This window comes from Geospiza fortis, unplaced genomic scaffold (genome assembly GCF_000277835.1).
Source record: "Geospiza fortis unplaced genomic scaffold, GeoFor_1.0 scaffold264, whole genome shotgun sequence".
In the NCBI taxonomy this organism is placed as follows: Eukaryota; Metazoa; Chordata; class Aves; order Passeriformes; family Thraupidae; genus Geospiza; species Geospiza fortis.
The window spans coordinates 4,002,046-4,029,691 of NW_005054332.1; the positions used below are offsets into that span (position 1 = coordinate 4,002,046).

Below are 27,646 nucleotides of genomic sequence, written 5' to 3' on the forward strand. Positions count from 1 at the left end.
CGCTGTTGTTGCCATGCTGGATGCATTAGCTCATGATGGATGGCTCACTCAGAGGAAAGCAGTGGATTCTTCTGTTACATGCCCTTGCCTTACAAGACCTTCACACTGTGTCACCACCAACAAGTCAGAGGTGCAAACTGCTGAGCTGCTCATCTGTGACTCGGCATCCTGGGTGGCTTGCTTTCTTTACTTCTGCACAGTACACAGAACAACCTGTGCAGATATTTTGTATCATGATTTGCTGTATTAACTCCACATTCATTGCTCAGCTAATAATTCATTATATATCTTCCTGAACCTTATAACAATCCTGGCAAAATTCAGTGAAAAGGTCTTGCCAGTGCAGCTTCTTTCTTTTTTATTTATTTTTTCACTTTTTTTTCTCTTCTTCCCAGAAGAACATAATGTTTCATATACCTGTTTTAGCTGAAAAGATAATCAATGACACTGTCATTCAAATGAAATGCTGTTATTTGCTAATAATATAGGAATTTAGTGTGGCATTCTCTGAGTATTTAAAACTGATAGGGTTCTTTTTATTATTCTGTATGGTATTTTGAGTATTTAATACCTTTTTAATATCTGGTTTAGAATTCATGAGGTAAAGATACAAACAACTGGCAGGAATGTTGTATTCCATTGAATTCCTGTTAAGCAAAGTAGCTTTCTGATGGAGAATTTAATCCTGCAGATCTTACTCAAGTTTCATATACTAAAAATCCATGCTGACATCAAGGACTGAAAAGGGAAGATGAAATTCAGAATGTGATCTGTATTCAGTTTTATAATTTAATTAAATTCAAACACAACACTTAGCTGTTAAGGACTGGATTGCATCGTTCCAGCCCATGTCCTGCTTAGCACCAGTGTGAAATAACTTTGATCCAGGAAGAATACTTTAGATACAATACCATATCACGATTTTACTTTTCATGTCATCATAACCAATTTTCCCACATGCAAGAAAAATATTTAGTTGAAGGTAGTTGTCTGGCACTGTTGCTCACTCAAATCTCAACTTGGCAATCAAGTTCATCTGTTCATGGTAGTCACCACTTTATTTTCATGACAACTATCAAATTTCTGAAGGAGACACAATACTTTTTGTATCACTGAACTTGATTGCAGATCTGAGGCAAAAGTGGGTTGCCCATTAGACTGTGAAGGCTTGTGGGATATGTGCTTTAGGGACCCTAGTGCTCATTTGGAAGAGTTATGGGCATCCCAATAATGCTGCATAGTCCTTAAAAGCTGAAATAGCACCTACAGAGCTTAAAAGAAAATTGTTTTACTGAACTCAAAATACTTACTAAAGGCAGCAGGTATTTATCTCAATCTCTACCTTATAATAGAGAATTAGAAAAACAGTGAAGCTGCATGATTTGGCTAAGGTCACTCAGCAGGTCAAAGTGATGTAATAAAGAGCAATTGGCAGAGCAGCAGGTGAGGGTAAGAAGCTGCATCAGGAAATGAAGCACAGGATGCATTCTGAGCTGGGATTTGTTTTGAGAACCGAACTCCCTTGTCCACAGTGCAGTTGTGCTGTCATCACTTGGTGCCTGCTGGACTTTAGCAGGAATGTCTGTGTATAGGGACCCTACATGTACCAGATTTACACTGAAGAAGCCTGTTATTATTATCTTCATCAATTTCCTTTATAACCCTTGTTTTTCTATAGAGGTATCACCTGTTGCCATGGTAAGTTTCTCGTGCTGTTTGTCTTTGATGAGCAAGAAGGACATCTCAAAACACTGATAAGGGCTTGAGACACCTGGTAATACCCAATGTCCTCCCCATAGCACTGAGCACATTGGACTAGACCCTAAAAATCTACATATTTTTAAACTTTATAGTGCTGAAAGTTTTAGAAATAAAACTTTCAGCACTATAGTAATGTGCTAAAATAAAATAAAAGTTTTATTTTACACCGATTTAGGGATAATTTTAGATTTGGAGTAGTTCGTTTGGGTTTTTCTACTCTGGAGTCTGCTTAGCTAAAATAATGGAAATAAGGCACCTGATTTTGTAATACATGGTCAACCAAAAATAACCTTAAGAATATATTTAAGGATCTAGAAAGCAAATAGTTTTTTGGTATAATAACACTTTATACCAGATTCTTCATCTGGACTTACTTCAATGAATCATTCTTATTCGTAGCTCTCACAGATAGAGTACAGAACAAGCTATAAAGTATAATTTGCCATGCCTCCATTTTTCTTGTAAATATACTTTTGGCAGGGCTGGCCATATTATCTACCATTAAGAAAATAAATACAACTGTGTGCTCTTCAAGATGATGAATTTTCAAGATGGTAAATTTTCCAAGATGGGGTATGTGCTCAACCCGAGGATTTTGGTCAAAATGCTAAACAGTTCAGAAAAATAATATTTTTTTTTTCTGTCAGACCCAGAAAAAGATATTTGGGGTGCATGGTGAAGAAGTCAGGAGAAATATGTAGAACAAGCAAAAGCTCTGTCTGTATTAGCAAATTAGACAACACCAGAATAAATCCTATCTCAGTGCTCATATTTTTAATTGCAGTCTTGCCTAATATACAAGTTGATGTCTGTGGAAATGTATAAGGGTTGTGTGCCTAAATAGGGTCTTAGCCACAGAACCACTGGCAGACATTCTCAGTGATTTGGAGGGTGTTTAATGGCAAACAGCTGAGTTTGGATAAAACAGAGGAATGGATTATATTATCTTTCAGCATCTCTATCAGCAGTTTTGTGTGAGGGTAGACAAATTGCTCAAAGTAAAAGCCTGCTAGTGATGTGCGTTTTGTTGTCTTGAGATCGTACAAACACTTCTTGGATCTGATTTTCACCAGTTACAAGTGTCATCATCAGGTGTGCCTGACTGTGTAGAATGCTGGTTGAGGTTAGGTGCAAGCCTTGGCTTTCCCAGGCAATGTAACAGTGTTGAATGTTTTATTTTCACTCAGGAACATAATAAACAATTAGTTACATTTATGAGGTACTATTACCACAGATGACCCAGAAATCCAACTGTGAAAGTCATAATTTTGTCAAGAAAAACTAAAGTTTTGAATAGAGTTCAGACATTTAATAAAGGAAAAAACACACTGAATAATGAGGATAAAAGAAATATTGAAAAGCTGCTCTTTCAGGGACCTTTCTTTAGAATGAAATCAAGCAGAATAAAAAAAAAAACTCAGCCATTTTAAACTCAATGGTTGAAACAAAACAAACAAAAAAAAAACCAACAACCTAACAAAGTTTGACTCAGACACTGCCTACATCAAATCTATACATGACAAGACCTGAATTTGGGTTTCACTGACCTGTAACTGATATTTAACTAACTTCACAGTGCTTGGCTTACTTTAACTATTTATCTTGCAAGCCTGATGTTTATATCCACTCAATAGTTTTCATCAAAGAAAAATGTTTCCAAGTTTGTGGAAAGGTCTACACAATTTGCAAATTGAGGTTTCCTGTATCATGGACTTCCTTGGGATCTAAGAAATTCCTCTGAGTGACCCAAAAATTATTTTCTGATTCTTTCATGAAAATCTGTTTGTTTTGGAGAATATCATGAGATATCCACAAAGTTGTTCTTTGCCAACTCAGTAAACTTGGTAGAAGCTGTAAAAAGATGTCTATATTCCCCTACTCCACTGATCAGAATTTTTTCCTTCTTTGTGAAATTACCTTGGTGTAACTCTTGGGGAAATACAGAGCACAATCATTACCTAGCTTCATATAACTACTTTTGCTGCTACAGGTACCTAAAGTACCTACACATTCCATGGAGTGATCTTTGCTTACAGGAAATAATTCAGAGTACCTAAGCTAGATGCTCTAAAACACTCTCTGGATGTTGGTTCGCTGAAGAAAGAAAATAATGTGTTTTAAAAATTCCTCCCTCTCCAGCCTAAATCTTTAAATTATCTCACAATTCATTTATTCTAATAAGAACTTATTTTAATTAGTCTTGCACAGGCCTGATTTTGTTAATATTATCAAGAAAAGAAACACAACTGCAACTGAACTTGTTTTTACAAGTTCCCATTCTCATCCATACCAGCACTCAGAATTCATTTACTCTGGAAGAATATAATTACTCTGCTTTAATATCTGTATAATGAGTGTTGATGTTCATAAAATTCAGCCCCACAAACCTCCTTTTTATATTACATTGCCAAAAGCACACTCATACTACTGTGCATGGACTATGAGCCTTCATCTCAAGTGGGTGATTGCAGGTACAGAAAAGATATTGAGGCAGTACTTGATATATTTGTAGCAGTATAAAAATTAAGAATTTAGATGAGGAATCTAAAAAACCATTAAAAAAAAAAAAAACAAAAACCAAACCATGAAGTAAATACCAGTGTTTAGTTTGTTCCTTTGCCTCTTTTTTGCTCTACTGTTCACACTCATCATTTTAGAGACACTAAGCAGGTCAGGCAGTCCAATTCTACATGTGCTTTGCAGGGAACAGGTATGTGTTAGAGCTGTATAGCAAATTCCATGATGTTTTGTAACTGCATTATCTCATAGCATGCAGAATTTGGAAGGTAATGTCTTCCAAGAGTCTTCTGTCATCAGAACTATAACACTGTGTCAAAGAGATGCTATGTGAAGCTACTTAGGTCATTTAAGCAAAAATATTAATGTGACAACTAATTTTATGTTCTTTATTGAAAATGTCTACCCGACTTTATCTTGATTTTCAGATTTTTGGAACCTTAGGGAAGTACTGTACCTTTTGAATGGTGTTCAGGGAATTGAGAGTGCTCAACATCATTTGCAATAAATCGCTTGCTTCTGAAGGACAGCCTCAGGTTGGAACTCTCCACAGCCCTGAGTTCTGGACCTACCATTACCACCCTCTCTAGGATATGCCACCACTCAGATTTATAGTGATCTTCCAGTCTATAAGGTGAGCTCTAGTATTTTTCTATATGATTTTAGTTTATGTAAGTTGTGAGATAATTAGGTCACATCAGTCTGCAAAAAATAGAATTATTTTAAACTAGTTCATATTTTGTTTGCCTTTGTAAAAGAGCTTATGCGGAGATGCCTATGATGCTTGTTACTTTGAGACAGGACAGTTTGATTATGTATCTAAATTCTTATACTTTTTCCTTCATAAAGAAATACAACAGTTAATCATCTTCTCACAGAAACAACATAATAATAAATAAACTGTATTTTTGCAGTGTGTGGAGCATCGAAAATACTTGAAGAAATCATCTCCCCTTGGCATAAGTCAATCCTTTGAGACAGTATGTGAAAACCAAATTTTGCAAATTCTGGGAGTTTTTTGCTCTGTTCTCCACTTGTTAATCTCTGAAAATATTGGTATCTTCTTTGAGCTACTGTGAATTCACTAATTAAGGTTTATATTGTTCAGCTACTGTAGCATTGTTGCTACAAACTATGCACAATGAAAATCTGTTAGAAAGTAAATAAAACTACAGCAGCAACCATTTGGCTGAGAAAGAAAAAAAAAGGGTCATACCATTAGAATTTAGGACAGATACAAGTATTTCATTCAATCTTATATCCAGAATGAGTTAGTTCTTTTGGAGAAAAGGGTAGTAAGGTATCCTGTAGTTAAAGGCTATGTTCTCTTGTATATGCTGAAGAACATAATGTAATTATATTGGAAATTATAAATCTAACATTTCCTAAATCCTTCAAGCTAAATACTGAGTTGTATTTTTCTGTAATAAACTTATATACATCCATATGTCATAGAAAAGTACAATTATAATTATTAAAAAGTACAAGTGTAATTAATGCATTTAGTTATTAGAAACGAACTTGTTTCTTCAGCAAGGAGCACGTGAAACAAAAGACCATTGTCACTTGCTGTTGGTAGCTAGTACATCCAGGAGGTCTCAGCTCACAGAATCAGCATCAGTAGCTAATGTGGAGTCCTGCTGTAGCTGGACTCAGCTTCATTTCCTACAGCCTGGTGCAAGCACAGTCCTTCCCTTGTTTCTCCTGACTGCACACCAGAAATGGACCTGAAGTGTTCCCTGAGGAACAGCATGAAGTCATCATGTGGGACCATATTCCCTGTCACCGTGTCTTAAAAAAGGGGTGGCGCCTTTCTGCCCACACTAATTTTGGGTTCCAGTCTTGCAAATGGTGATAAAAATTTGAACTATGCCCTGGTTTAGACATGGATTTTTTTCTCTACAGAGAAAGAGCTACAAGAATGTGGCCCGAAGCTACTCAAGCCTAAAGTGCTCTAGACTGGGAAAAAAACTCCATGTATTTTTCAAGATTCTGTCTGCTGGCTAGAGCTGGAAATAAACCCTAGGTGACAGTATTCACACTCCAGTTTTATGTAGGCTGTGAGTGAGATAAAGAAATGGGTGAAAATATGAAGCTTTCTTAAGGGTTTACTTAGATTATATTTAAGTGTGTTAACACTATAAATAGTAATCTAAGGCTCTTAGAAATATTTTTTATTTATTTTTATTTTTGCTTTGCATATAGCAAATGGAAGAAGAAGGGGGAAACTGCCCTACATCACAGAATGCTATTCATCAGAACCAAAATACCTTTACTTAGAGCCCAAACTCCTAACCATTATACCACATTTCTTAAAATGTTTTACAAGGGGGACTTGGAAGTAGGTGATCATGGTTGCCTAAAGGAAATGACCTAGTATTCTTGGAAACTTGAGATTAGTAGTTCCTTTAACTGCAGTAGTAACTGCAGTTTTTAATAAGTGATAAAATATTTCAGAAGGCTGGAAGGCTCTACTTAATATTTCCAGAAGATTAACAAAAGTCTATAGAGGAAGAAGGGGGAAGTCTGATTTTTTTCCCCCCTCCTGAGCAAGATAGAAATTTGTAGCAAAATACCAAGATTCATCTAATTCCATTACTTCCTTGCATTTTCTGATTTTTTTTGTTTTCCAGCTGCATATATATGTGTGTGTATATATATGCATATACATATATATATATACACACATATATGTACACACAGATATATATATGTACACATATATATATACTCAGTTACTCAGTTCAGGTCCAAAGGACTATTTAAACACTTCTCAGTTATGTGTCAAAAAACCCAAATGAAATTAAATGCCCTCTACTGTTTACAAAATGTTCTTAAATGCCTAGTGTAGACTATGTAGCAGTCTTTCAGGTAACTGAGATTGGGCAAAATTCAAAACATTTTGGGAGCAAAGTTTTCAATTTCAGTTGTGGGCGTTGCTTTCATTAAAAGCTACAGATTGTGTATGTCATGTTGTATCATTAATTAAATTGTGCAGAGCTGAGAAGAACAAGGCATGAGGCACATGCTAGTCCTTGGAATTTGAGGTAGGCCTGTTCTGTGCCCAATGCTCTGTTGTCAAGCAAGAAATTGAAAAGTGTGTGTAGAGAAGCCCAGCCCAACGCACAAGAGTTCTGCTGTGAGCAGACCATTCAAGGCTTCACTTTGAGCTTCTCATGCACCTCATTCACCTTGTGGAAATTGGCCCATGGAATTTCCCAGAAGTGAATTTTCTGCACTTCTGTAATTTCTGCTGATTCTTTCCCCTGAAGACTTTGTTTTTAAATTGGTTGTTTAGTGAAGAAATAGGATTTACTTAGGAGAAGGCACTTCTGTTGATAACTCTGAACATTTTTAAAAGAGAGATTAGACACTTCTCTCCATATTTGTCCACTTTCGTTTTTAGAAGTACTGACAGCCTGCAGCTTTCACTAGTCTCAGATTCACATTCTCAAATACCTGGAGTCATGATTGGCATGAAAGATGTAAATATCCTGACCCAAACCAGCTTTTTTGTACTTCTTGTCTTGCATCTTTATACAGATACTCTTGAAATTAATATGTTACAGATTTTTGAGACAGCGAGCTAGTACTAATGAAAACTCAAGAAGTATTGAAAATGCATATATCACTCTAATATTTCAATATTAGCTGGAATTACAGCAGAAGTGAGCCTCCTTTATTTTTCTAAAAGCATCCCCAACGGCTGGGTTATGTCACTGTAGTCATGCACTATAATGATGGCCTACAAAACAGGTAAGTAAATGAGGAGGTAAATTGTGTAAGTATGTGCATTTTTCTTAAGATAGGTAGAATTAAATGGTGGAGAATACTCATCCTGAAGCTAATAAACATAAGACACTATGGACCATACCAGCAATAATGAAAGCTCTCAGTTACCCCCAGTCCTTACTGGTGAGTTCTGTAGGTACATTTGTAACCCTGCTGCAGCATCTAAGTTTGGGTGTCTAATCTCTCCTTATAACACTGATACAGAGAATGTTTAGCTAGGGCTGAATCTAGCCTTTAGGCTGTGTCCTGAACTCTCTTTTCTCTCAAAGTCAAATATTATTTTTAGCTTTTATTGACCTGACCATCTGACTCCACTCAGCATTTTCTTCTGGTCAAATGCACTGCTCCCCGTCTAGGTCTAAACTGACTTATCAAAGAAGTTGTGTTCTTCAGGCATGAAATGGGTTTTTATTACTGAGGTCCACAGTGCAGATCATTGGAAGTTACGTAATAATATGAAGGGACATATAATTGAAAGGCTGTCAGAAGATAAAAGGGTATCCAGCTTCCCAGAGCATTCACAGCTCCTGAAGCTGGTTGACATTGAAGGAGCGATTCAGTGCTCAGTGCCAGCCCCTCTGGTAGCAGCTCTGCTCCTCCTCACTGCTGCCTGTTGAAATATCAGAGTCTGCAGCAGAGAATTTAATACAGGAGTTTTCCATTAAAGACATTAGCTGCTGCATTTCACAGTTACTTCCAACTCAACTCACCTGCTGGGGACACAGTACTTTGTCCTTGAGAGGCAGGGCTGCCTTCATCCTGTTCTTCCCACTGGAGCAGCGAGAAGTAGCGTGTGAGTACCTACTGAGCAATGCACAACAAGTGAGTAACTGCAATACAGGCATATATTATTCTTGGATTTGTTTTAAATGTCTAGCAATAATCCATGTGAAGTAAAAGTAAGTCTTTAACTATCCTGACATTCTCCTAAATGTAAAAAACCATAAGAGATGCCTGTATTTACTACAAATAATAAAACTGAAGCATTACGCTAATCAAATTCAAATCAGTTCAACTGCATAATTTTCAGTGAATAGGTGCTTATAAAACACAGAATGAACTCCAGAAGGGAAGGTTCATTGCTTCCTAATCAAAAGCAGTCAGCTTTAAACACCAGCCAGTCAGGTGATAGGTTTGTCATTTCTCAGCTGTGCTCTTGGAGGGAATTTGCCAAGAAGGCTTGACAGCCTTTAAACTTCACAGAGCATTTTTTGCCTGTTTTTGAACATCATGTTGAGCTACAAAAAACTCCTGGGAGACTGGGAGGAGAGGCAGAATAACAGCAGTTCTATTAAAATATATTTGCAGCAATGAATGCCAAGCAGAGTTTATGGTGTAAAAACACAAGTAATTCCTGAAAAGAAATGTTGACCCCCCTCAGGTTTGATTCTTTCTTGTCTAGTGATGTCCAGCTACTCGGGGCGACTGAGGAGTGTCAGTGATAAATTGCCTGGATGTCAGAGAAATAAAGGCTCATAATGCATCATTAAAAGCTAGAAATCAGGGTGTCTGAACTATCATGAGAAGCTTAAAATTAATGTATTTATTGCTATGTACAATTAACAGTCTAAGTCAGAAATCATTTGCTTTCATAATTTAGAACAATGGCAGCTCTCCAGTGAAAACGTATTTACAGTAATTTTACATTGCTTTCTAGAGGCTTAGTACAAAAGGGAGAGACAAAAATTAATATGCACCAAGGCAGTTAAAGAGAAACCTGTCTTTGAACTGTTCTTTCATTTTAATCAGCATAAGCTCTGCTAAATAGGGAAAAGAATTATGGGTAGAAGGTTAGCAGCTAGGTTAGTGAGGGCAAATCACTCTCAGGGGAATAAGTTTGCAATCTGAGCAACAGAGTCTGAGCTGTGCATGACTTGGGGTGAACAGGTCTTCTCTGTTTAACCCAGCATCAACATCAATTGCAAGGTGGCCAGCCTGAAGTCCCTCAGCCAAATTCCCCAACATGAAGGTCTGTTCTCCCCTCCAATGGCAATTGTGCTAGAAGAACTTTTCAGTGTCTTCTATTTCTATTTTCCAATGTCTTTCTAATGTTGTTCTACTGTTTTCTATTTCACATCCTCAGCTTTGGGATATCATACATGTTTTAGTAATGTTTGGTATTGGTTGAAGTCCCTTAAGCTTCTTAAATTCTTAAATGGCTTCTTGGAAGGATTTTGTTGGATATTTTTTCTTGTAACTTAGGTTATAAAAGTAGCACCATAAACATTAATTGAAGAGCCATTAAGCAGTAGGGTTGTTTGTTTTGGGTTGATAGAGGACATAAAACTTCATACCCTGTGGTGGAAAACAATTAGATCTGATGATGAACATGCTATTAAATATACCATTACCAAACTTCTATCAGTTTAACTTTAGAAAATAGCAACCAGCTGTAGTCAAAGCATACACAAAGGATAGAAAGTCATATTTTAACTGTCATGTCATAGCTTGTTATAAATATTGTCATTTCTAATGTTTTATGCTAATGACAGTGACTAATAGTAGTCATTACCTCTCTTCATTCTCATAAAAATTTCCTCTAGAGAATATGATCACAGCTAGAGTGCTGTTGAAAATTAAATTGTGTTTCTAAAATAGATAACATAAAAATATTTAAATACCGACAGGTTTGTTAACTATTTTATTTTGTAATAGCATGTGTTCAACAACTACAGCTTTTGTTGATTGTGCCATAAGTTGAACAGACATCCCTTTTAGAGCATGCTAGTGTGTCATGTCTCTGGTGTCTGAACAATGGAATAAAAGTGAATCTCACAGAAGCCATAAAAAAAGTCTGATGCTACCCCTGTAGAGGTTTAATATTAAGAACATTGAATTTTCTCATCCATTTCTTATTTCAGTTATGAATTCTGCTTACTTGACAGGTACAGAGTACTTCATTATGTGCACGAACAGAAATGCTTAAATGGATGAAGCAGCTATTTACGTCTGATAGGAGCTAAGTGGGACGTTAAATTAATGCCAAACAAGTGAGTGCTCATTTTAGTTTTGTTATAAATGGCTGCAGCACAGCAGTAATGTGTTGACTCTTATGTGCTGACAAGTTCTATATTTCTTACAAACTTCCCTTAGAGCTCGTCATGAAAAGACAAATTCACACTCTGCATGATGAAATTAGCAGCAGATGCATTAATAATTGAATAAGGATCTCTGGAGACACACCACAGCTCAGAAAGAGAGTTGTTGACTGGCTGGTTTAAGTAGAGGCTTCTGTTCTTATATATATGCACTTACATAAGCCATGAGTTAAGAGCTGCTGCCTGTGTGTAGCCTTTGATATCAAATCCGCTTCCTGCTCTTAGAAGACTTTGCATAGTTACATTTGACAGGTCCACAAGCAGACTGACAACCATTAATCTGGGCAGAGTGTGGCTTTGCTCATTCCCCCTTCTCTCTGACTGTTCTTAAACTTCAAGGCAAACTGAATGCAGTTTCTTTAGAAATCATCTCCAGACAATGAGTGGGATATGAGTGACTGGAAGACTTTGACTGTATGCCAGACCCTTGTCATGGACCTCCATTTCTGTAGGGTTGAAAGTTTCCTGAAGTGCAAATCCCAGCTTCTCTCACAGAAGGATTAGGGTACTGGCATCTTCCTTTCCAGCAAATGTGATGTTCTTTGATTTATCCACATGCCCAGGTTTGAAAGCAAAGAAATTTCACAGCATCAGAAAGAGACCACAGTGAGTCATCTGATCCACTTCCCTTCTCAAGAAGGCCCATCCTAGAGCACATTGCACAGACTTGTGTCCAGATAATTCTTTAATCTCTGGTGAGGGAGACTCCACAACTTCTCTGTACAATCCGTTCCAGTGCTCAGTCACTGCAAAAAGTTTTAAGATTTAAAAGATTAAAGAAGTTCTACCTCATATTTAGGTGGAATTTCCTGTGCATCAGTTTCTGCCCATTGTGTCTTGTATTGCTCAGCACCACTGAGCACAGCCTGGAAACATCCTCTTGACACCCTCCCTTCAGATGCTGATAGACACTGATGAGTTCCCCTCTCAGTCGCCTCTTCTCGAGGCTCCACCAGCCCAGCTCCCTCAGTCTTTCCTTGTAAGAGGGATGCTCCATTCCCCTGATCATCTTTGTTCCCCTCCACTGGACCCACTCCAGGAGCTCCGTGTCTCTCTTGCACTGAGGAGCCCAGGACAGGACACAGCACTCCAGATGTGCCTCACCAGGGCTGAGTAGAGGGGCAGGATCCCCTCCCTCAGCCTGCTGGCAGTGGTCTTCCTGATGTACCCCAGGATAGCGTCGGCCTTGTGGGCCACAAGGGTACACTGCCAGCTCAGTTTGTGTCTTTTGGACTATAGCAAAGAAAGCAAGAGGATTGCCAGAAAAATAACTCTGCTTTTTAAAGATACTACCAAGTCTTTGATGTAATTTTTAATAGTTACTTTTCAATCACACCAAATAATATTGTGCTCAGAGGATATTGACAAAATAGTGTGATATTTCATCCACAGCAATACTATTGGAGCAAATTCTTCTGGGTTTAAAATCAGAACTTTATTCCACTATTGCCAAGAGAGTGATAGTAATTTGACTAGTCTAAAAATTTGTTCCAGTTTGAAGAGAGCCAAGATTTAGCTCCACAGACCTCTCCTAACTAAGCATGCAAACTTTAGTCACTGGTTTTGAGCACAGGTTGAATTGACTTCTGTGTTTTCCTTTCCTCCGGGTTATTTTATAAATCTCAGGATCTGTAAGAAAAACTTAACATCAAAATATCTCTCAGTGTATTTTCTGGAGTTTCATCACCTAAAGGAATGCTAATTCTAATCTTAGAATTTACATATATTGCAATATTTTGCATAAACTACAGTATGATTTAATATAGTGGTACAATCTTTAAAGCAGTACTCAAGATTCAATTGTCTTTAAAACAACACTTCAATTCCTTCTATTTAGATATGCAATTCTTTTTATTCGATAACAGTGCATATGTTATTTATTCAGTAAGAGTTTGGTATGAATCTCATCATAATGGAAATATGGAATTTGAGATCTTTTTAATATGAGAAACATTTAAACAGTTTCTGTTGTCACTTGAAATAAGAGTTAAGTCACAGAGATTTATATTTACATAATGAAATATTGTCTTAATCTAAATCACAGAATCACTAGGCTGGAAGAGACCTTCAAGAGCATTGAGTCCAACCCAGGCCCTAACAAATCAACTAAACCGTAGCACCAAGTGCCACATCTAGACACTCTGAAATACTCCACAAGTGGGTCAGCTGAGGAAAGAGCAGTACATATTTTGCTTTGTGATATTGAACCACAATGCAGATATTAAGAGATCAGAGACAATCAGGTGAAGGAGTAAGCATGCCAAAATAATACCCTGGTTTCAGCATCATGTCTTCTTTTGGAGTGCTTGGAACAAAGATGTGAAAATTTGATTTACATAAACTTTTTTAGTCAATAGAGCTACCATTTCAGAATTAATATTTTTCATTTGATTCACACATGTATAGTACATTTCACTGCTGTTTAAAAAAAGCAATCTTACCATCATCTGAGTTTTTAAGGAAAAGACTAAGTACTCAAACAAGGTCATGAACTGCTAGATGAGAGGAATATACATGAGTTGCATAGACCAAAGAGGAATAAAGGGACTGCATTGATGGGGCAGAGGGAGAGAGATCACGAGTCATTAACTATGGCTTTATGCTTCACATCTCTCTACAGTGGGTTTAATCCTATTAACTGATTTCCATTCATTCTGTTATTTCCATGAAATAAGATCCTAAGTCTTCTCCAGGTTAGAAATGAATATTATGCAATCCAATAACTTTTGTACCTATTGTTAGCATGCATAAGGCACATTAGTGGCACCAATGTTTATTCTTAACATCTGAAGTAATCACCAAATTTCACAATTCTAGCAGTTATCACTCCTGTAAAAGTGATATTTCTAAAGCCTTCTAGTGAGTGAATAAACCAATGGGTTTTATCCATGTTTTGCAGGTCACTGGAAGTTCAAAAGAGCAAAGCAAATTAAAAGAACCCCTTCCCTTTTTCTATGACAGTAATTTTTCACTTGAGTATATGAGCATTTGCTAGTATAAAAGCTATTGAGGAAGATATGAAGGGAACTTCTTCTAACACTGCCTTATAAGGTAGAAATAAATGTTGCATTTCAAATCCAGCTCTCCTTGAAATTTTATTTCATTTTAGAAGGCATTGAGCACCAAATTTTTGTCTCTGGTGACTTACAATCAAACAAATCCTCTTCAATTGAAAACAGGGTTTTCTAATTGTCATCCTAAAACCTCAGCCTGAAGATCAAGTAGCTACATTTTGATTGTTTTCTTATCACTACTGTTGATGTTTCTGCAGGCCATAAAATTTTTACCCCTTATACATTGCCCTTCTAGCCTTCATGGTCTTCCTCCGTTGTCCCCTTCTGTTATTGTTGCTCTTGTTGTTATTATTATCATTATTATTACTATGTTTATTTGAATATTTGCCCAGCTATTGTTTAGGCACATCCTTTTTTTGGAATAAGTTGGCAAGTCTGTTAGTACTCCATGCACCTACCTGTAGTTCTCTACAAATTACCCAAAAGAATATATTGTCCTTAGAGTCAATATGTGAAATGCGGGGGGGGAAGAACAAATTATTTTTTTTACCTATTTTTCTGAACTTGAATATAGTTGTGGAGAAACTGGTATATGCTGCACCCTCCATAAGTATTCTGAGAGAGTACAAGCTATAGGAATAGCCAACACAACTGAAGCAGAGTAAGATGCTGCAGCAGGAAATTATTGCAGAATATCAGTTCTTTCCTCAGGAGTTCTTGGGATGGCAGACTAAGCATGGAGAGTGTCCACAGGGAGTTCTTGTCCCCTGTGTTCAAGCAAAACAAATACACAGGGTTGAAGTCACTGTGCTTTTCCAAATTATCCTCTGAGAGCTGTGGTAGCTGTGCTGACTTAGCAGGGCCAAAAATTCAACACAGCAGTCTCCACAGAATACATTTGATTTCTTTGTAGCCCACTCTGATAAGGGAAAGGTCAGGTGTTTCCATATATTCTCTGTAAACCTTCTTTGAATTTAATAAATTGAATGGCATGCCCATTACATAGAATGATCCAAGCTTTTGGATAAAATGACACCACTTCATTCTTCCCGGTAAGTAATACCACGATTCTACTTCTCCTGCTATTTGAGAAAGTAGGACCTGTTTTTTGAATGTCCCGTATGAGAAGTGCAGTCTTTTCTGATCACAGACAAAGCTTGGTATTTTTACTAGTTTTTCCCTTTTAATTTCCAGTCTACTGAAAGAGACTTCTCTCTTCTGTCATGGTTTTGTGGGTTTCCTAACACTTATCAATCTAATTAGTGTTGTCAGCTTTCTTTCTTCTATTCTGTCTCTCTGATAATGCAGAAATAATGCAGAGGAAATCTCCTGACCGAAATAAAAATGTTTAGTTTGAACTTCCCTGTGCAAAAATGTCTAAAATTGAGCAATGACTGAACACCTGCAGTTCCAAAGTCTTCCATATTGCACAGTGGACATTTAATTTTTCTTTAAAGAAATGTGTAACATGATGGGGGGTGTGGGTTGGAGGCAGAGATGACACACACTCCCAAATTCCTGTGACAAACAGCCTTGAGTTAATTCCTGTAGCTGCTTTTATAGGAGCTCCAATTGCACACGTGATTTGTTGTTGACCAGCTCCTCTGGCCAGTGATACATCTGCATTTAGGGCTGAATGACATCGGCTGAGGGTCCCTGTGTAGATTTGAATCCTACCTATCCTTGCCTACGCAGGGACTCCAATGCTACAGAAATGGACTTCAAGGCCTCTTTTAGGAGCAGATTTCCCACTGCTGAAACAGTAAACTCAGTTTTGTCTTTCAGAGACTCTTTGGAAATGTCTCTCTCCCACACAGCTGCAGTTTCCTGTCCTTTCTGTTACCTACCTTTGCTAATTATAGCTCTGTGGAGTTGATACTTGTTCAGAGGTTTCTGCAACCTAAAAATGCCAGTCTTCATGGGACATGAAGAAATTTAAGACAGAGCCAGTAAATTTTGGTTACAGTCCTAATCCAAGATGGAAGTTCAATCCATGCACTTTAATCTTCTGTAAAGTAATATTTAATACTCATCTCCATAGTTATATTTGTATGCTCTGAATGTCTCCTCTAATGTACTTCTAAACTTGTCATTTTAAGATATAAAACCTTTTTGAACATAGATGGTACAGTAAAGACTTTCTAAAGATAATTACAAGTTCAAAGACTTCAGTTAGGGCAGAAATTCGTCAGTACAAGCAAATGGATCCTCTTAGTCAGTAGATAAATGCACAAAGAAACTTAGAAAGGCTGGAATCTCAAGATGGAATTTGGAAACATAAAGCAAGATGGAATACTTTTTTCCTCTGAAAAATAAAAAGCTGTGTGCCTTGGAGGCTGCCTAGCAGGGATAACTGAAATTTAGGCAAGGAACAAGGATATTGTGCTTACATAACAGTGCTTGCATAGAAATTACCCATAAAGACTCAAGGAGTACAAGGCAAAATCAGGTGACAATGCAGATTTAAAGGGATGACTTGGAGCAGCTCCTGAAAACTCCTGAGCCCAGACATGAGCAGAAAGCTGGATGTTAGCACAGGAAGTTTCCTTGCCAGGGCAGCAGATTTTGCACTCCCTGTAGCTTTAACAGCAGACTTGCATTAAGTTAATGCCTTAAAAGTGAACCCAGATTTTGGCCTATTTGTTTCCTTTTAAGCAATAGTCAAGAAAAGACTGGCAATGCATGCATCATTTTCCATAGTATTGAAACAGGCAACAAATTATTAATGTTTATATAAATAAGAAATAACACAGGTTGGAATCATACTCTTCTATGGGTTAAAAACTAAAATGATCAGCATGAAGCAGCCTCATCTCTCTGTAAATGGAGCACAGATAAAGGCTGCATGTGTTGGCACCATGCTATATAATCATCTTCCACTTGAGCATGGGGGCTGGCTTGGTGAAATAAGCAGTTACACTGATAAACAGAGGACCTCTCTCAGACTGTGCTATGGACCCAGAAAGAGATGGCCTGTTGGATAACCAGTGCCAAATCTAAGCCAAGGTTACAAACATAGTGATAGGTTACCCAGGAGGAGTAACTGCCAACAGAGGAACTTCATCCCCAGGCTCGGAAAACTGATGTCTCATTTTTGTCTCAAAAGGGAAGAATTTACAGCTTGTTGTTTTGGGTTTTTTTAATAAGATGTCACATTGGTCTAGAATTTTTCTCTGTGTTAAATGTACAGAACAGAATTCAACATCAGGGTTCCTGTAGAAGACTAAAGTGGGGTTTGGCATGTTCACTCTTATTGAGGGATTATGGAGTAATGTTTTCACCAGAATTATGCTTGTACTCATTGCACATAAACACATATTTGTGAAATTAGAAGCACTTCAGTTCAGTGCTTAGGAATTAGGCATAGTGATTTGTTCAAGCTCATTTGGCATTTTTTAAAAAAAGTTGGTTTTCTCTGAGCTTTACTGCTTTTGCTTTTTTCTAAATTAAATCAATAATAAAATTTTCATCTACAGGGAGCACTGGCAATTTAGCCACTAGAATTTTTCAAGTATTTTAGGTGCAGATTAAAGCAGACTATTGGGCTATAAATCAATCTAATATTGTAATTACCCTTCCCATTCAACTGTTTATTGTTTCTTGGACATCAGTTACACATCAAGCAGATGTTTCTTTTAGGGATGGACACAATGGCTTCTAGATATTTTCTATGAATCCAATGAATTTAAAATCAAGAAATAAAAAATTATCCAGAGCTCTGAAGTACATCTTTCTGCATTTTGTCAAAAAGCATGTTGCATATTGGTGTATTTCTCAGTGGCCCATTTTAACAGAATCTCTGAGATGTCTTGTCTTTTCAGTTCTATCCTACTTATATATTTATGCACTTGCTATTTAGACATCTCACTTTGAGTCATCATCTTATATTCTAATTAAAGTATATTCAGCATCAATCTTTATATGAATACCAAGTAGTGGAATATTAGCACTTTATTATGGCTTTCCAGCCATTCCTATTGCTTTTGATCATAATCTCATCCAGCTTTTTAACTTCTCCCAGTGGACCCTGGTCCAAAGAGATATTTAAGGTATTACAATATTGACACAGTCAGAGAGCAAGATTTTTTGTAATGACTGGTTGTTTAATTGGTAAGTGAATGGAAAATATTTTGAATATTTGGCTACTCACTCTGAATTTGTCTATGAAATCAGGAAAAATTATCTCCACAGAGAACCTCAGAAGAGGGTGCAAGGACTGTGAGCCTTTTGCAGGCTCTTCTAATGCATCATATAATGACAACACTGAAAAAATTATCCTGAATTAAATACAAAAATGTAATCTATGTTCTCTGTGTTTTCTATATATCTGCTGTTCTTGTGCTCCAGTGTCTTTCTTAGAATTTCTACTTGCCCTATGCCCCAGAAATATTTTCTTTAATATTGTATTATGTTTAGCATTTCCATAAATATACTTTTGAGTAAAAACCACTTATTTTGTAAATATTTGTGAACTGTTGAAAATCATTCAGCTCATCCCAGTATCTGTGGATTCAGCTGGAAGAATGAGGTAAGCATAACATTGCAGTGGCAAATAATTCACTTAAAGAATACAATGTATATGCTTCAGAGGTACAGATACCTCAGTAGAATCCTGCATGTGTCTTGTCCTTTCAACAAAAGGTCAGGTATTTCCATCACATGGAAATTGGTTGGCAAAACTAGTTCTCTGTGAGAACTGGAAAAAGGGACAGCATGGCTGATTTTTTCAAGGGCAAAAGGAGAGGAAAGGGAAATGCAACAAACATATATATATATATATATATATTTAGGCATATAATTTAAAATATTTGAATTATCCTTATCTAGTTAAGAGCGATAAATGTAATAACTGTGAAAAATAAACATGAGAACTCATTTAAGCTTTTTACTAAAACCACAAAAGTTTGACTTACCATAAGCTGTAAAAGATGTCATTAAATCATTAGCCTTTACAAATTGCCTGTTGTGGTTTCTGAGATACTCCTTTCTCTCCCAGTACTCTGATGAATTGTGTGCAACTCCAGGAATTGATACCTGTAAGCAAGCTCCAATGTCAGACAGACAAAGAAAAAAAACGTAAAGAAAAGTCATATCTTACTACAGTGAGAAATCCTGTTCAACTCAGTGGGTCTCATCATAGGTGTATAAGTGGTAAGATCTGTCTCTAAAGTGATGCTCTGCTAAATATGAGAGTACAGCAGACACTTTAATAAATGGGCTACATCAAGTCAGTTCAAAGACGTTCTGTGGAGTATAGTCTATGTACCAATAAAAATCTCCACTATTTTTATTAATTCCATTAAAGTAGCACGCTACCTCCAAATATTTATAGAGATCAAGCAGACTCACTTCAGGACAAGTCCTTCATACATACCAAAGGGACCTTTCCTGAAATGTAAACAGTTGGCATCTGCTGAACTATAATCCCTAAATCAGAAACACAAATGTTTGGATTAACAAAAAATGGAAAGGCTCATTCTTCATTGTTGACCTCCCAGTACATATTTTTTGGCTTTCGGTGTTGTGTGCATGACCAGCATTCTTTATTCAGGACTGGAAACGCAGTGACTTTTTGGCATAGTGACCAGAAAGGACAGTGGTGATTAAATTCAAGCAAGCAGAAACCCTCAGTGATGCTCACTGACTTCAGAAGATTTGAAATCAAGCCTTCAGTTCAATGGTTCACACGTGATGCAGTATGAAGCAACTGAGATTTGATACCCTTAAGAATCAGATAAATAAAAGAGCATATTGACCCCTTCAAAAGAGCATATTGATCTGAGAAAGGAGGAACTTGAGGAAATATGAAATACAATGTTGTGAGTACCATTATTGAAATCTATTTGGTTTTACACACAGAGAGTTTTAGCATCCCCCTGCACCAGGGGCTGTGTTCAATAACTGTTAAGTGAAAAAACTTACAAGACCTGGAATTGTTGTCTGTCAAATGTACAGTGCATATATATGTAATACACAATGAATGTGTACAGAATATTCCTTTGTACAAACTAAAGCTATAATAATGAGTGAACATTCCTTTAATAGGAATGCTGAGGGAATGAAATTTGAAATTATTTTTCAAAGTAATTTCTTCTTGGATAAATACTGTGTTTTTTCTTGAAGAGATTAAATACACAGCTAATAAAAAGCACTGAAAAGTTAGAGAAGATTGAGAATGAAGTTGTAGGTGTTGGTGCTGAGAGCCAGGGGCACAAGCAGCAATCTTGGAATGTCTACCTTTTCTGGTTTGTGCTGTGGCTTTAGGCTTTATGGATCCCAGTAGGACGAGCCATGATTAAGCTGGGGTTTCATGGATTTCAGTCTTACTCTTCCCAAGCCACACTCCAGCCACTGCTTCCAGCCTCACACCAGAGTCTCCAAAAGTTGTTGGAGCTTTTGCAGGTCCATAGCAGGAGGTGAAAGAGCTGAGTCCTCCAGGTCAGCCTACTTGGTGAGGGGCTTTCCTGCAGCCTCTGCTCCTAAGGGTGGTGGATTGGTGGCTGAAGTTGGGTCTGGCAGTGACATCTCTGAACCAGCACCTCTGCGGAGCTTGAGGCGCTCACCAGCTGCTGCCTTTGGCAGGATGACAGGGAAGCAGTCACATTTCCTCTGAATTCTGCCTGGCTTTACACACACTCATGACAGGTACTCAGTGAACACTCATTTTTTTCTTTTTGGATTTCACAAATCTATTTGGCTGGGAAGTAAATTCCAAGTAAGTTTCAGGGAAGACTGGAATTGTCTACATTAAAAGAGTTTGATGCCTTGAAACTGCTACGAAACAATAAAAAATAAAATCAGTATAATACCTCTGAGTGCAATTTTAATTGTTTCAAGAAGTTCTTTCAAGTTGTATTTTCATGTTGTTAATTTCTGGATAGTAGACTTCATTATACTCTAAGAAAAAAGGGAAGGTTTTCAAGTAAGGTTCCATACTGAATTTTAGGTTTGTGCATTAGAATTTTCATATGATTTCAAAATTATCAAAATAATTACTTCTTGTCTATGCAAACATGAAGGGTTTGTCTTCATTCCTACTCTGTCATAAGAAATCCAAAATTATTGGCAGTATAAAAGCGTGCCCTGAAACCTATTGTCAATATTTACCTGTTTCCCTTTCCATAAGAGAATGTGATTTTACCAGACATCTATCCAGCTACCAGAAAAGCTGATTCCTATGGGATACATATATAGTTTATGTCTTAAGAGAAGAGACTCAGCTACTTAATTTTTGAGAAAATTGTACACAACATTTCAAAAAAAAAACAAGACTCTAAAAAGCAGAAAAGAAACCAGAAGGGGAAAAAAAAAGCAAATATGAGAAAAACCTTACTGTTACAATCCATTGATAAAATTGAATCACTTATCATGAGTTTAGCCTAGCTTAGGTAAAATATTTGGGGACACAAAAAATATTTCATAAACACAATGAGATCTTCTGTCACTTAAAATCCTTATCCTTTCTTCAAGGGCCTGTCAAGAAAACTAGGTTTACTACCTAAATTTTATTTTTCAAAATAAAAGATAGAATGTTCTGAAAATCAAGTTGTCACTAGTTAATGCTGTCAAAATAACATGTCAATTTCAGCCACTTGTTCAATTGGACTTCACTTTTTCTTCCTCCTCATTTTAAATGATGTTTGTTCATTTCTTGTTCTCTGGGCCCTTTCTTCAGAGTCCCATGGAAACAAAACATAAAATCAATGATGCCAAAGTTTATGTAGACTTAATATTGGGATGAAAAATGAAGGTGCCTGATCCTGCTGTCAATAAAATGTATTTGTGTAGTTCTCCATGTAGCACTTTGAGTAGGGTGAGTGACAGCAGTCACAATCTGAGGAGAGAAGGAGCCTTATGGCCCTATTGTATGGGTGGCTGGTTTTATAATAGCCCAAAACAAAACATTCATGATCCTTAAACAGATTTGGATTACCAAATATAGACAGGCAAAGTAACCGTGCACAGTGCTGTGGAGTTCCAGGCTTTTTTCCATGTACTGCCCTGCTGGGAAAGCATGCCAAGGATTGTAGTTTATCAAGAAAGAGGAGAAATGTTTCCTCCAAGGAATCTTTGGGTTCAGCACGAAGTTCACATGGTTCCTGTAGTCACTTGAGGTTAGATTATGGTAATTAATTCATACATCTAGTCTTTAGTGCCTCCAGTAAGAATGTCCTCGAAGGCAACCACAGGCAGAAGGGGACAGCTGATGTGCCACACCATTAGTTCAAATCTGTAGATACTAGAAAAGGTGCTAAATTCACATTTCAGTCACTCTCTGTGTGTGCATTGCCTGGCTAACCACATGTGCATCCATAGGGATACTAGATCTATGAAAGGACCTTAAATTACTTGCTTTGGCTTTGTTACTTCCTTTTGATATTGAGCTGTCTATATGAACTGAAAGTTCATATAGTTAATACCATATCTATTTATTGTAAACCCTTCCTGACTGATGACTTGCCTTGTCCCGGCATCTACAATTGTAGCAGAAACCAAGTGGTATAACCTGCAGCTACAACTACTTCCTGCAGTTCAGCTTCTTTTCTAGGGAAATGTAATTTTCCTTAATACTGATGTTCAGGCTCAGAAAAAAGATATGTATCTGAGGAAAAGTTACACATGGAACTTCAGGCTGTTGCTCCTCTGGATGATACTTACCTGTTTTTCTACAGAGAATCATGTGAATTGTTACCTATCATTGATCCCCATGTTCATCTCTTAACACTTGTCAGTAGGAGACACACCACTTAAAAGAAATTTGCTGCCCAGACTGGGCAATTTCCTTGTTACAGCGATATTTTTTTTTCTTATTTTGTCTTGTGGTTTCATAAGTGCTAACAGATTCTTACCCAGTGCTTTTTAAAATGCTTACTGATCCACACAGACAGAAAAGGTAAACAACAGCTAAGCAATTGGTCAGAGAGATAGTGCAGTCCCTCAGGAGGCATTCATAACATCCACACCAGCACTGAGTTATTCTCTCTCAGGAGCACCATTAGCAGTTATTTCATCACCACCGTGTCTGTAATTCTGTAGCAGCAGTCCCAAGGCTGGCCAGTTGTACTCAGCAGAGGTTAAACTGTAGGCAAAACCACTTCACTGTTAAAAAGAAAGTAGAAACCAGCCTAAAGTGTTAAACTTCCAGTTTAAAGTCCCATTAGTATGGACACTTACAGATAAAATAATCAAACTGTGAACACAAGGGAGTAGCACATTGACTTATTTTTAATTGTGTAAAAAGGGACAGCTTGCATCTAATTTTTTGGTTAGATTAATAATTCATTTTGGTTTAAGTATGTTTTGATCCTGAGTTATTCAGAAAAATAATGATTTTGAGAAGGACACAGTGTCATTAGCAATGTAAGTTGGATATGAACTATGAATAGGATGCTATTTGATGACCAATGTAAACTTGGTAAGAGTAAATAGGTAAATAGTATTCAGAAATTGGCAGGTTTTTCACATTTGTCAAATTTACTGGAAAGCCATGTGCCTTTATGGTTTGTTGAAAAAGGTATGGAAAGTTAAAAATAGGTACAGAAAATAATTCTGAAAATAAAAAAAATACAGGAAAATGTACCAACAGTGAAATACTAAATAGATTCTTAGCTATTAAATCAGTCGAGAAAAGACTGAGAAGTTACTTGACTACAGCCTTCAGGTACCTACAGGCAAAAAGTATTCCTGACAGTAAAGAGCCCTCTCATTTAGGGGGAAGGAATGTGTAATTAGCTGGAGCCAAGAACTCCAGTCTGTTCCGCCATCACCAAACTAACAATGAGAGCTTTCAACCTCCAGAGCCATCTGGGTCTCTTAGAAAGATGTGCTGCATCTCACTCAGAAGCTACAGAGGCTGATAACATTTTGGGACCATGCAGGAGCTTAGACTAAATGCATCATTTTTTCTGCCCTTAATATCTATTTCTGAATCTAAATAAAAAATGGATAAGGTTAACAGAATCTGCCCTCAGTCATATATATTTTATCATTTAATTACATTTCCATTTGAGGATTATAATTCAGTTCTCTTATGACTTCATCTCTGAAACTTTTCTACAGAATACCAGAAACAGAGTATTTCTTATTCTCATAATTAAACTTTGAACCAAATAAAATTTCTTCAGTTTGCAACTCTGAATTAGCATGTCAAAAATTTAAACAAATATCATTTTAGCTTCTTCATTATGAATGAAGAGAGCAATCATATAGCACAACAAAGTGTTAATATCTGTTATAGCCCTTGAGCTATATAAATGTGTGGTTTTGTTATGATCATGCTTGATATGCTGTGTCTTGACTAAATCTTATTTCATTCTGTTTCTACAGGTTAGTGAGACTTTAATCAAGAAAAAAAATCTAATGAACAGTAATTTGAAACACAGCATTTGGAAAGGTCAGAATGGTACATTACATCCTTATTATCCAAAAGAACAGATGAGTTTAATATCCTGGCAGCATTTTCCTGTGAAGAAGATATTAAACAAGAACTGAAAATGGTACAAGGTTCTTGCTTCCTTTTCTATGACAAAGATTGTAACAAGATGATGGAACTACACAGAATAAATCTCTTTCTGCTTTAATGGTTCAACAGTGAATTCTGTCTAGATTTCAGAAACCTAAGCCAAGCAAAGAGCCAGCATGCATGCTATTTGTTTCAATTCCTTTACAACACACTTTCCTGCTTATATGGCCCATTTTCCATTAATATTTTCTAGTTTTGAACATGGGAAGATATGTTAACAGAAGGTGCACAGTGCACCAAGTTTGGCTGCATAATATGTTGAACTGCAGCAAATAATGTACTGCATCAGGGCTACTGAAAATAGAGATTTTCCAGCTTCTCTTTGAATAACTTAAGAACAGAGATAATGTATTCCAACACACAACACATGGCGTGTGTCCTGCTTTGGAGAGTCTCTGAAGGTATGGAACTCTTTGAAGGCAAAGGAATTTGCAGTATATCCAATAGGCTGTTTTAATATAAGAACTGTCAGAATTTCCTACCTTAAATTATTATCTGCATGAAGACTCTTCCTTTTGCTTATAGGTCTAAGGGGGGAAGAACCTTCTGGAACTGGATGTTGCATTTTATCGCTAAAATACACCATCAGGGTCCTCGTGTTAAATCTTATTATGGCAACTGAAAAAGTGCTGTGCTTAAAAATGAAAAAATTAAGTATATAGCATGCCCCTGTAGTAGTTACTATATGCAGTCCTCATGAGATATGATAAATGTGCTATTACTCACAAATGTAACAAGTTAGATTTTAAAGATATTGATAATTATTAAAGGAAAAATTTTTTAGCGTTCCAAAAATAAAAAGTCTTGAAGTATGACTGACTGAAGTAGACCTACATGGGTTTGCACAAGCTCACAATTAGAAATTATGTTGAACCACTTTATCCCACAACATCTTGAAGAAAAACTTCTCTGTGATACATTACATGCAGCATCTTGCTGAGAAAAACCATTCTGCTTTGGTCAAGGGAGACAAAACAATGATATCCAAAATATGTTTTCAGCATCTCAACTGAATGTATAAGTATGTATATTTATAGTTGTTGGGGGGTTTTTTATATTTTCTTTTTTAAGTAATTTTATTTTCCACTGGAGATTGTAAATGTATTTTTCATCCTTTGTTTTGCAACTATAAAGTAGGATAGCTTTTCAATGTGTTGGCAATGTGCAATCTATTCCAAAACTTCAAAGGATTTGCAAAACTACAGAAAAAATCCCTAATGGGTGTTCATTTCATAGGTGCCTTCAGAAATTAATGTTTTCTGTGTGCCTAGAAAAAGTCCAATAGATACAAGTTTCTATCAAGTTCCTTGTTATTAAGCTAATAGTCCTTGAAACTGAAATTACTACAAATAGCTCTTTTCTTCTTCCTAACCAAACATATTAGCCATCCAATATGCCACATACAAAAAATAATGAATAAAACTATTTTTTAGTTCCTAATTATTACTCACAATATAAATAATAATATAAATAATATAAATATTATTCACAATAATATTGTGAATATTGTGAATAATATAAATATTATTCACAATATAAATCTGTGGATTTTTATAATTTTTTATCATTTATAACTTTCATAATTGCTCAGAACTCTGACCATATATACTTTTGCTATGAAAGAAATAAAATATTTGCAGTTGTATCCATCTTCTAAAAGATAATGTTTAGGGCACGTCTGAATAGAAAATCCAGGGTTTTGAGGGGAGACTCAATGTGTAGTCACACAAATATCTCCAGAATTTCTTAAGAGAGTCAGTCCAATGTATCAGATAAAGGAACTGAGTTTTTTTATACAGTTTTTCATTCTCATGATTGTGCAAAATGTTGTTGCTGTGTCACACAGTCTTTAACATGGGGAACACCTTGAATACATTGTGCAGCCTGAGTTAGTTATTCTATAAAATGGATTTTTTTTTCACTAAGTGATCACAGTCATACTTTTTTGAAAAATTACCAAAATAATCAAGTGCATCTTATGAACCAATACAAAAGCTTGAACTTAAACTTTAAGAGACACCTCCTTTTATCTATTGTTTCCAATAAATAATGTGGAGTTTGGACATTTCCATGAAGTCTTTCTTCAGTGGGGATGGTGAATATGAGTTTTGCATAAGATGTTGTGCCCGTGAACCCATGAGAACATCTCCAAGTACAAGGATCATATAATCCTCTGTGAGGTATATTCAATAAATTAACAGCAGAACAAAATTGACAAACAAAAAAATGAGGCTGATGGAAAGATGTCATATTGAAGCAAGATCACAAAAGACACATCAAAGCACAACAGCCTATGTGCAGTGCACAAATTCCCACAAATAGGATTTTGTGCCAGGAGTTGCTGGATCATTGTAATCCCAGTAACAAGGACACGCAGACTCTGTGAAATATGGTTTAAAATATTTAAACATTTATTGCAGCTAACACTTTAAAGAAAAAATGGTTAGCACAGATGATCTTACATCCGTTCAGGTGCTGGGAAGCCCAAGTTATGCACCACTGAATGAGCCCCCATGCAGGCTCAGTATCCTGTGCAGATCCTGTCTGTGTAAAGGTTACCCAATATTTCAGTCTTTTGAGTTCCTGTAAGGTTTTCCTAAAATAAAATAACTCCATTAATCATTTTCACTGTCAAAGACAAAAGGATACACACATGGGAATTTGTTGCTGCTGCTTTAGACAAAGGCAAGGAGTTGGTGTGACCCAGTGGCAGCTGCCCACAGGCTACTTCATTACAGTCAGCCAGCCAAGCTTGTCCTGCAGGCAGAGGATGAGCACAGCACAGACCTGGAGGTCGTGCTGTGTGCACAGCGCATTTTGTGTGCCCAGCACATCAGTGCAGGCCTGGGCCTGTTTGGGACAACAGCTGTGTGAGACACTCACTGCCCTAGGAGCAATGGGCTCCTGGTCAGGATCTCAGCACATGTGTGCATGCATACCTG

The 27,646-nt window shown here is 36.8% G+C and overlaps 1 long non-coding RNA gene across 1 annotated transcript in view; it reads left to right on the forward strand.

The window, feature by feature from the left end:
- The window catches only part of LOC115947945, a 32,041-nt gene extending 5,269 nt beyond the window's left edge, over positions 1 to 26,772 (forward strand). Inside the window, exons 2-4 of the long non-coding RNA XR_004081794.1 lie at positions 4,707 to 4,912; positions 10,956 to 11,060; positions 24,509 to 26,772. This is a non-coding gene — a long non-coding RNA (uncharacterized LOC115947945). The remainder of the gene's footprint in view (positions 1 to 4,706; positions 4,913 to 10,955; positions 11,061 to 24,508) is intronic.
- Positions 26,773 to 27,646: the final 874 nt, after the last annotated feature.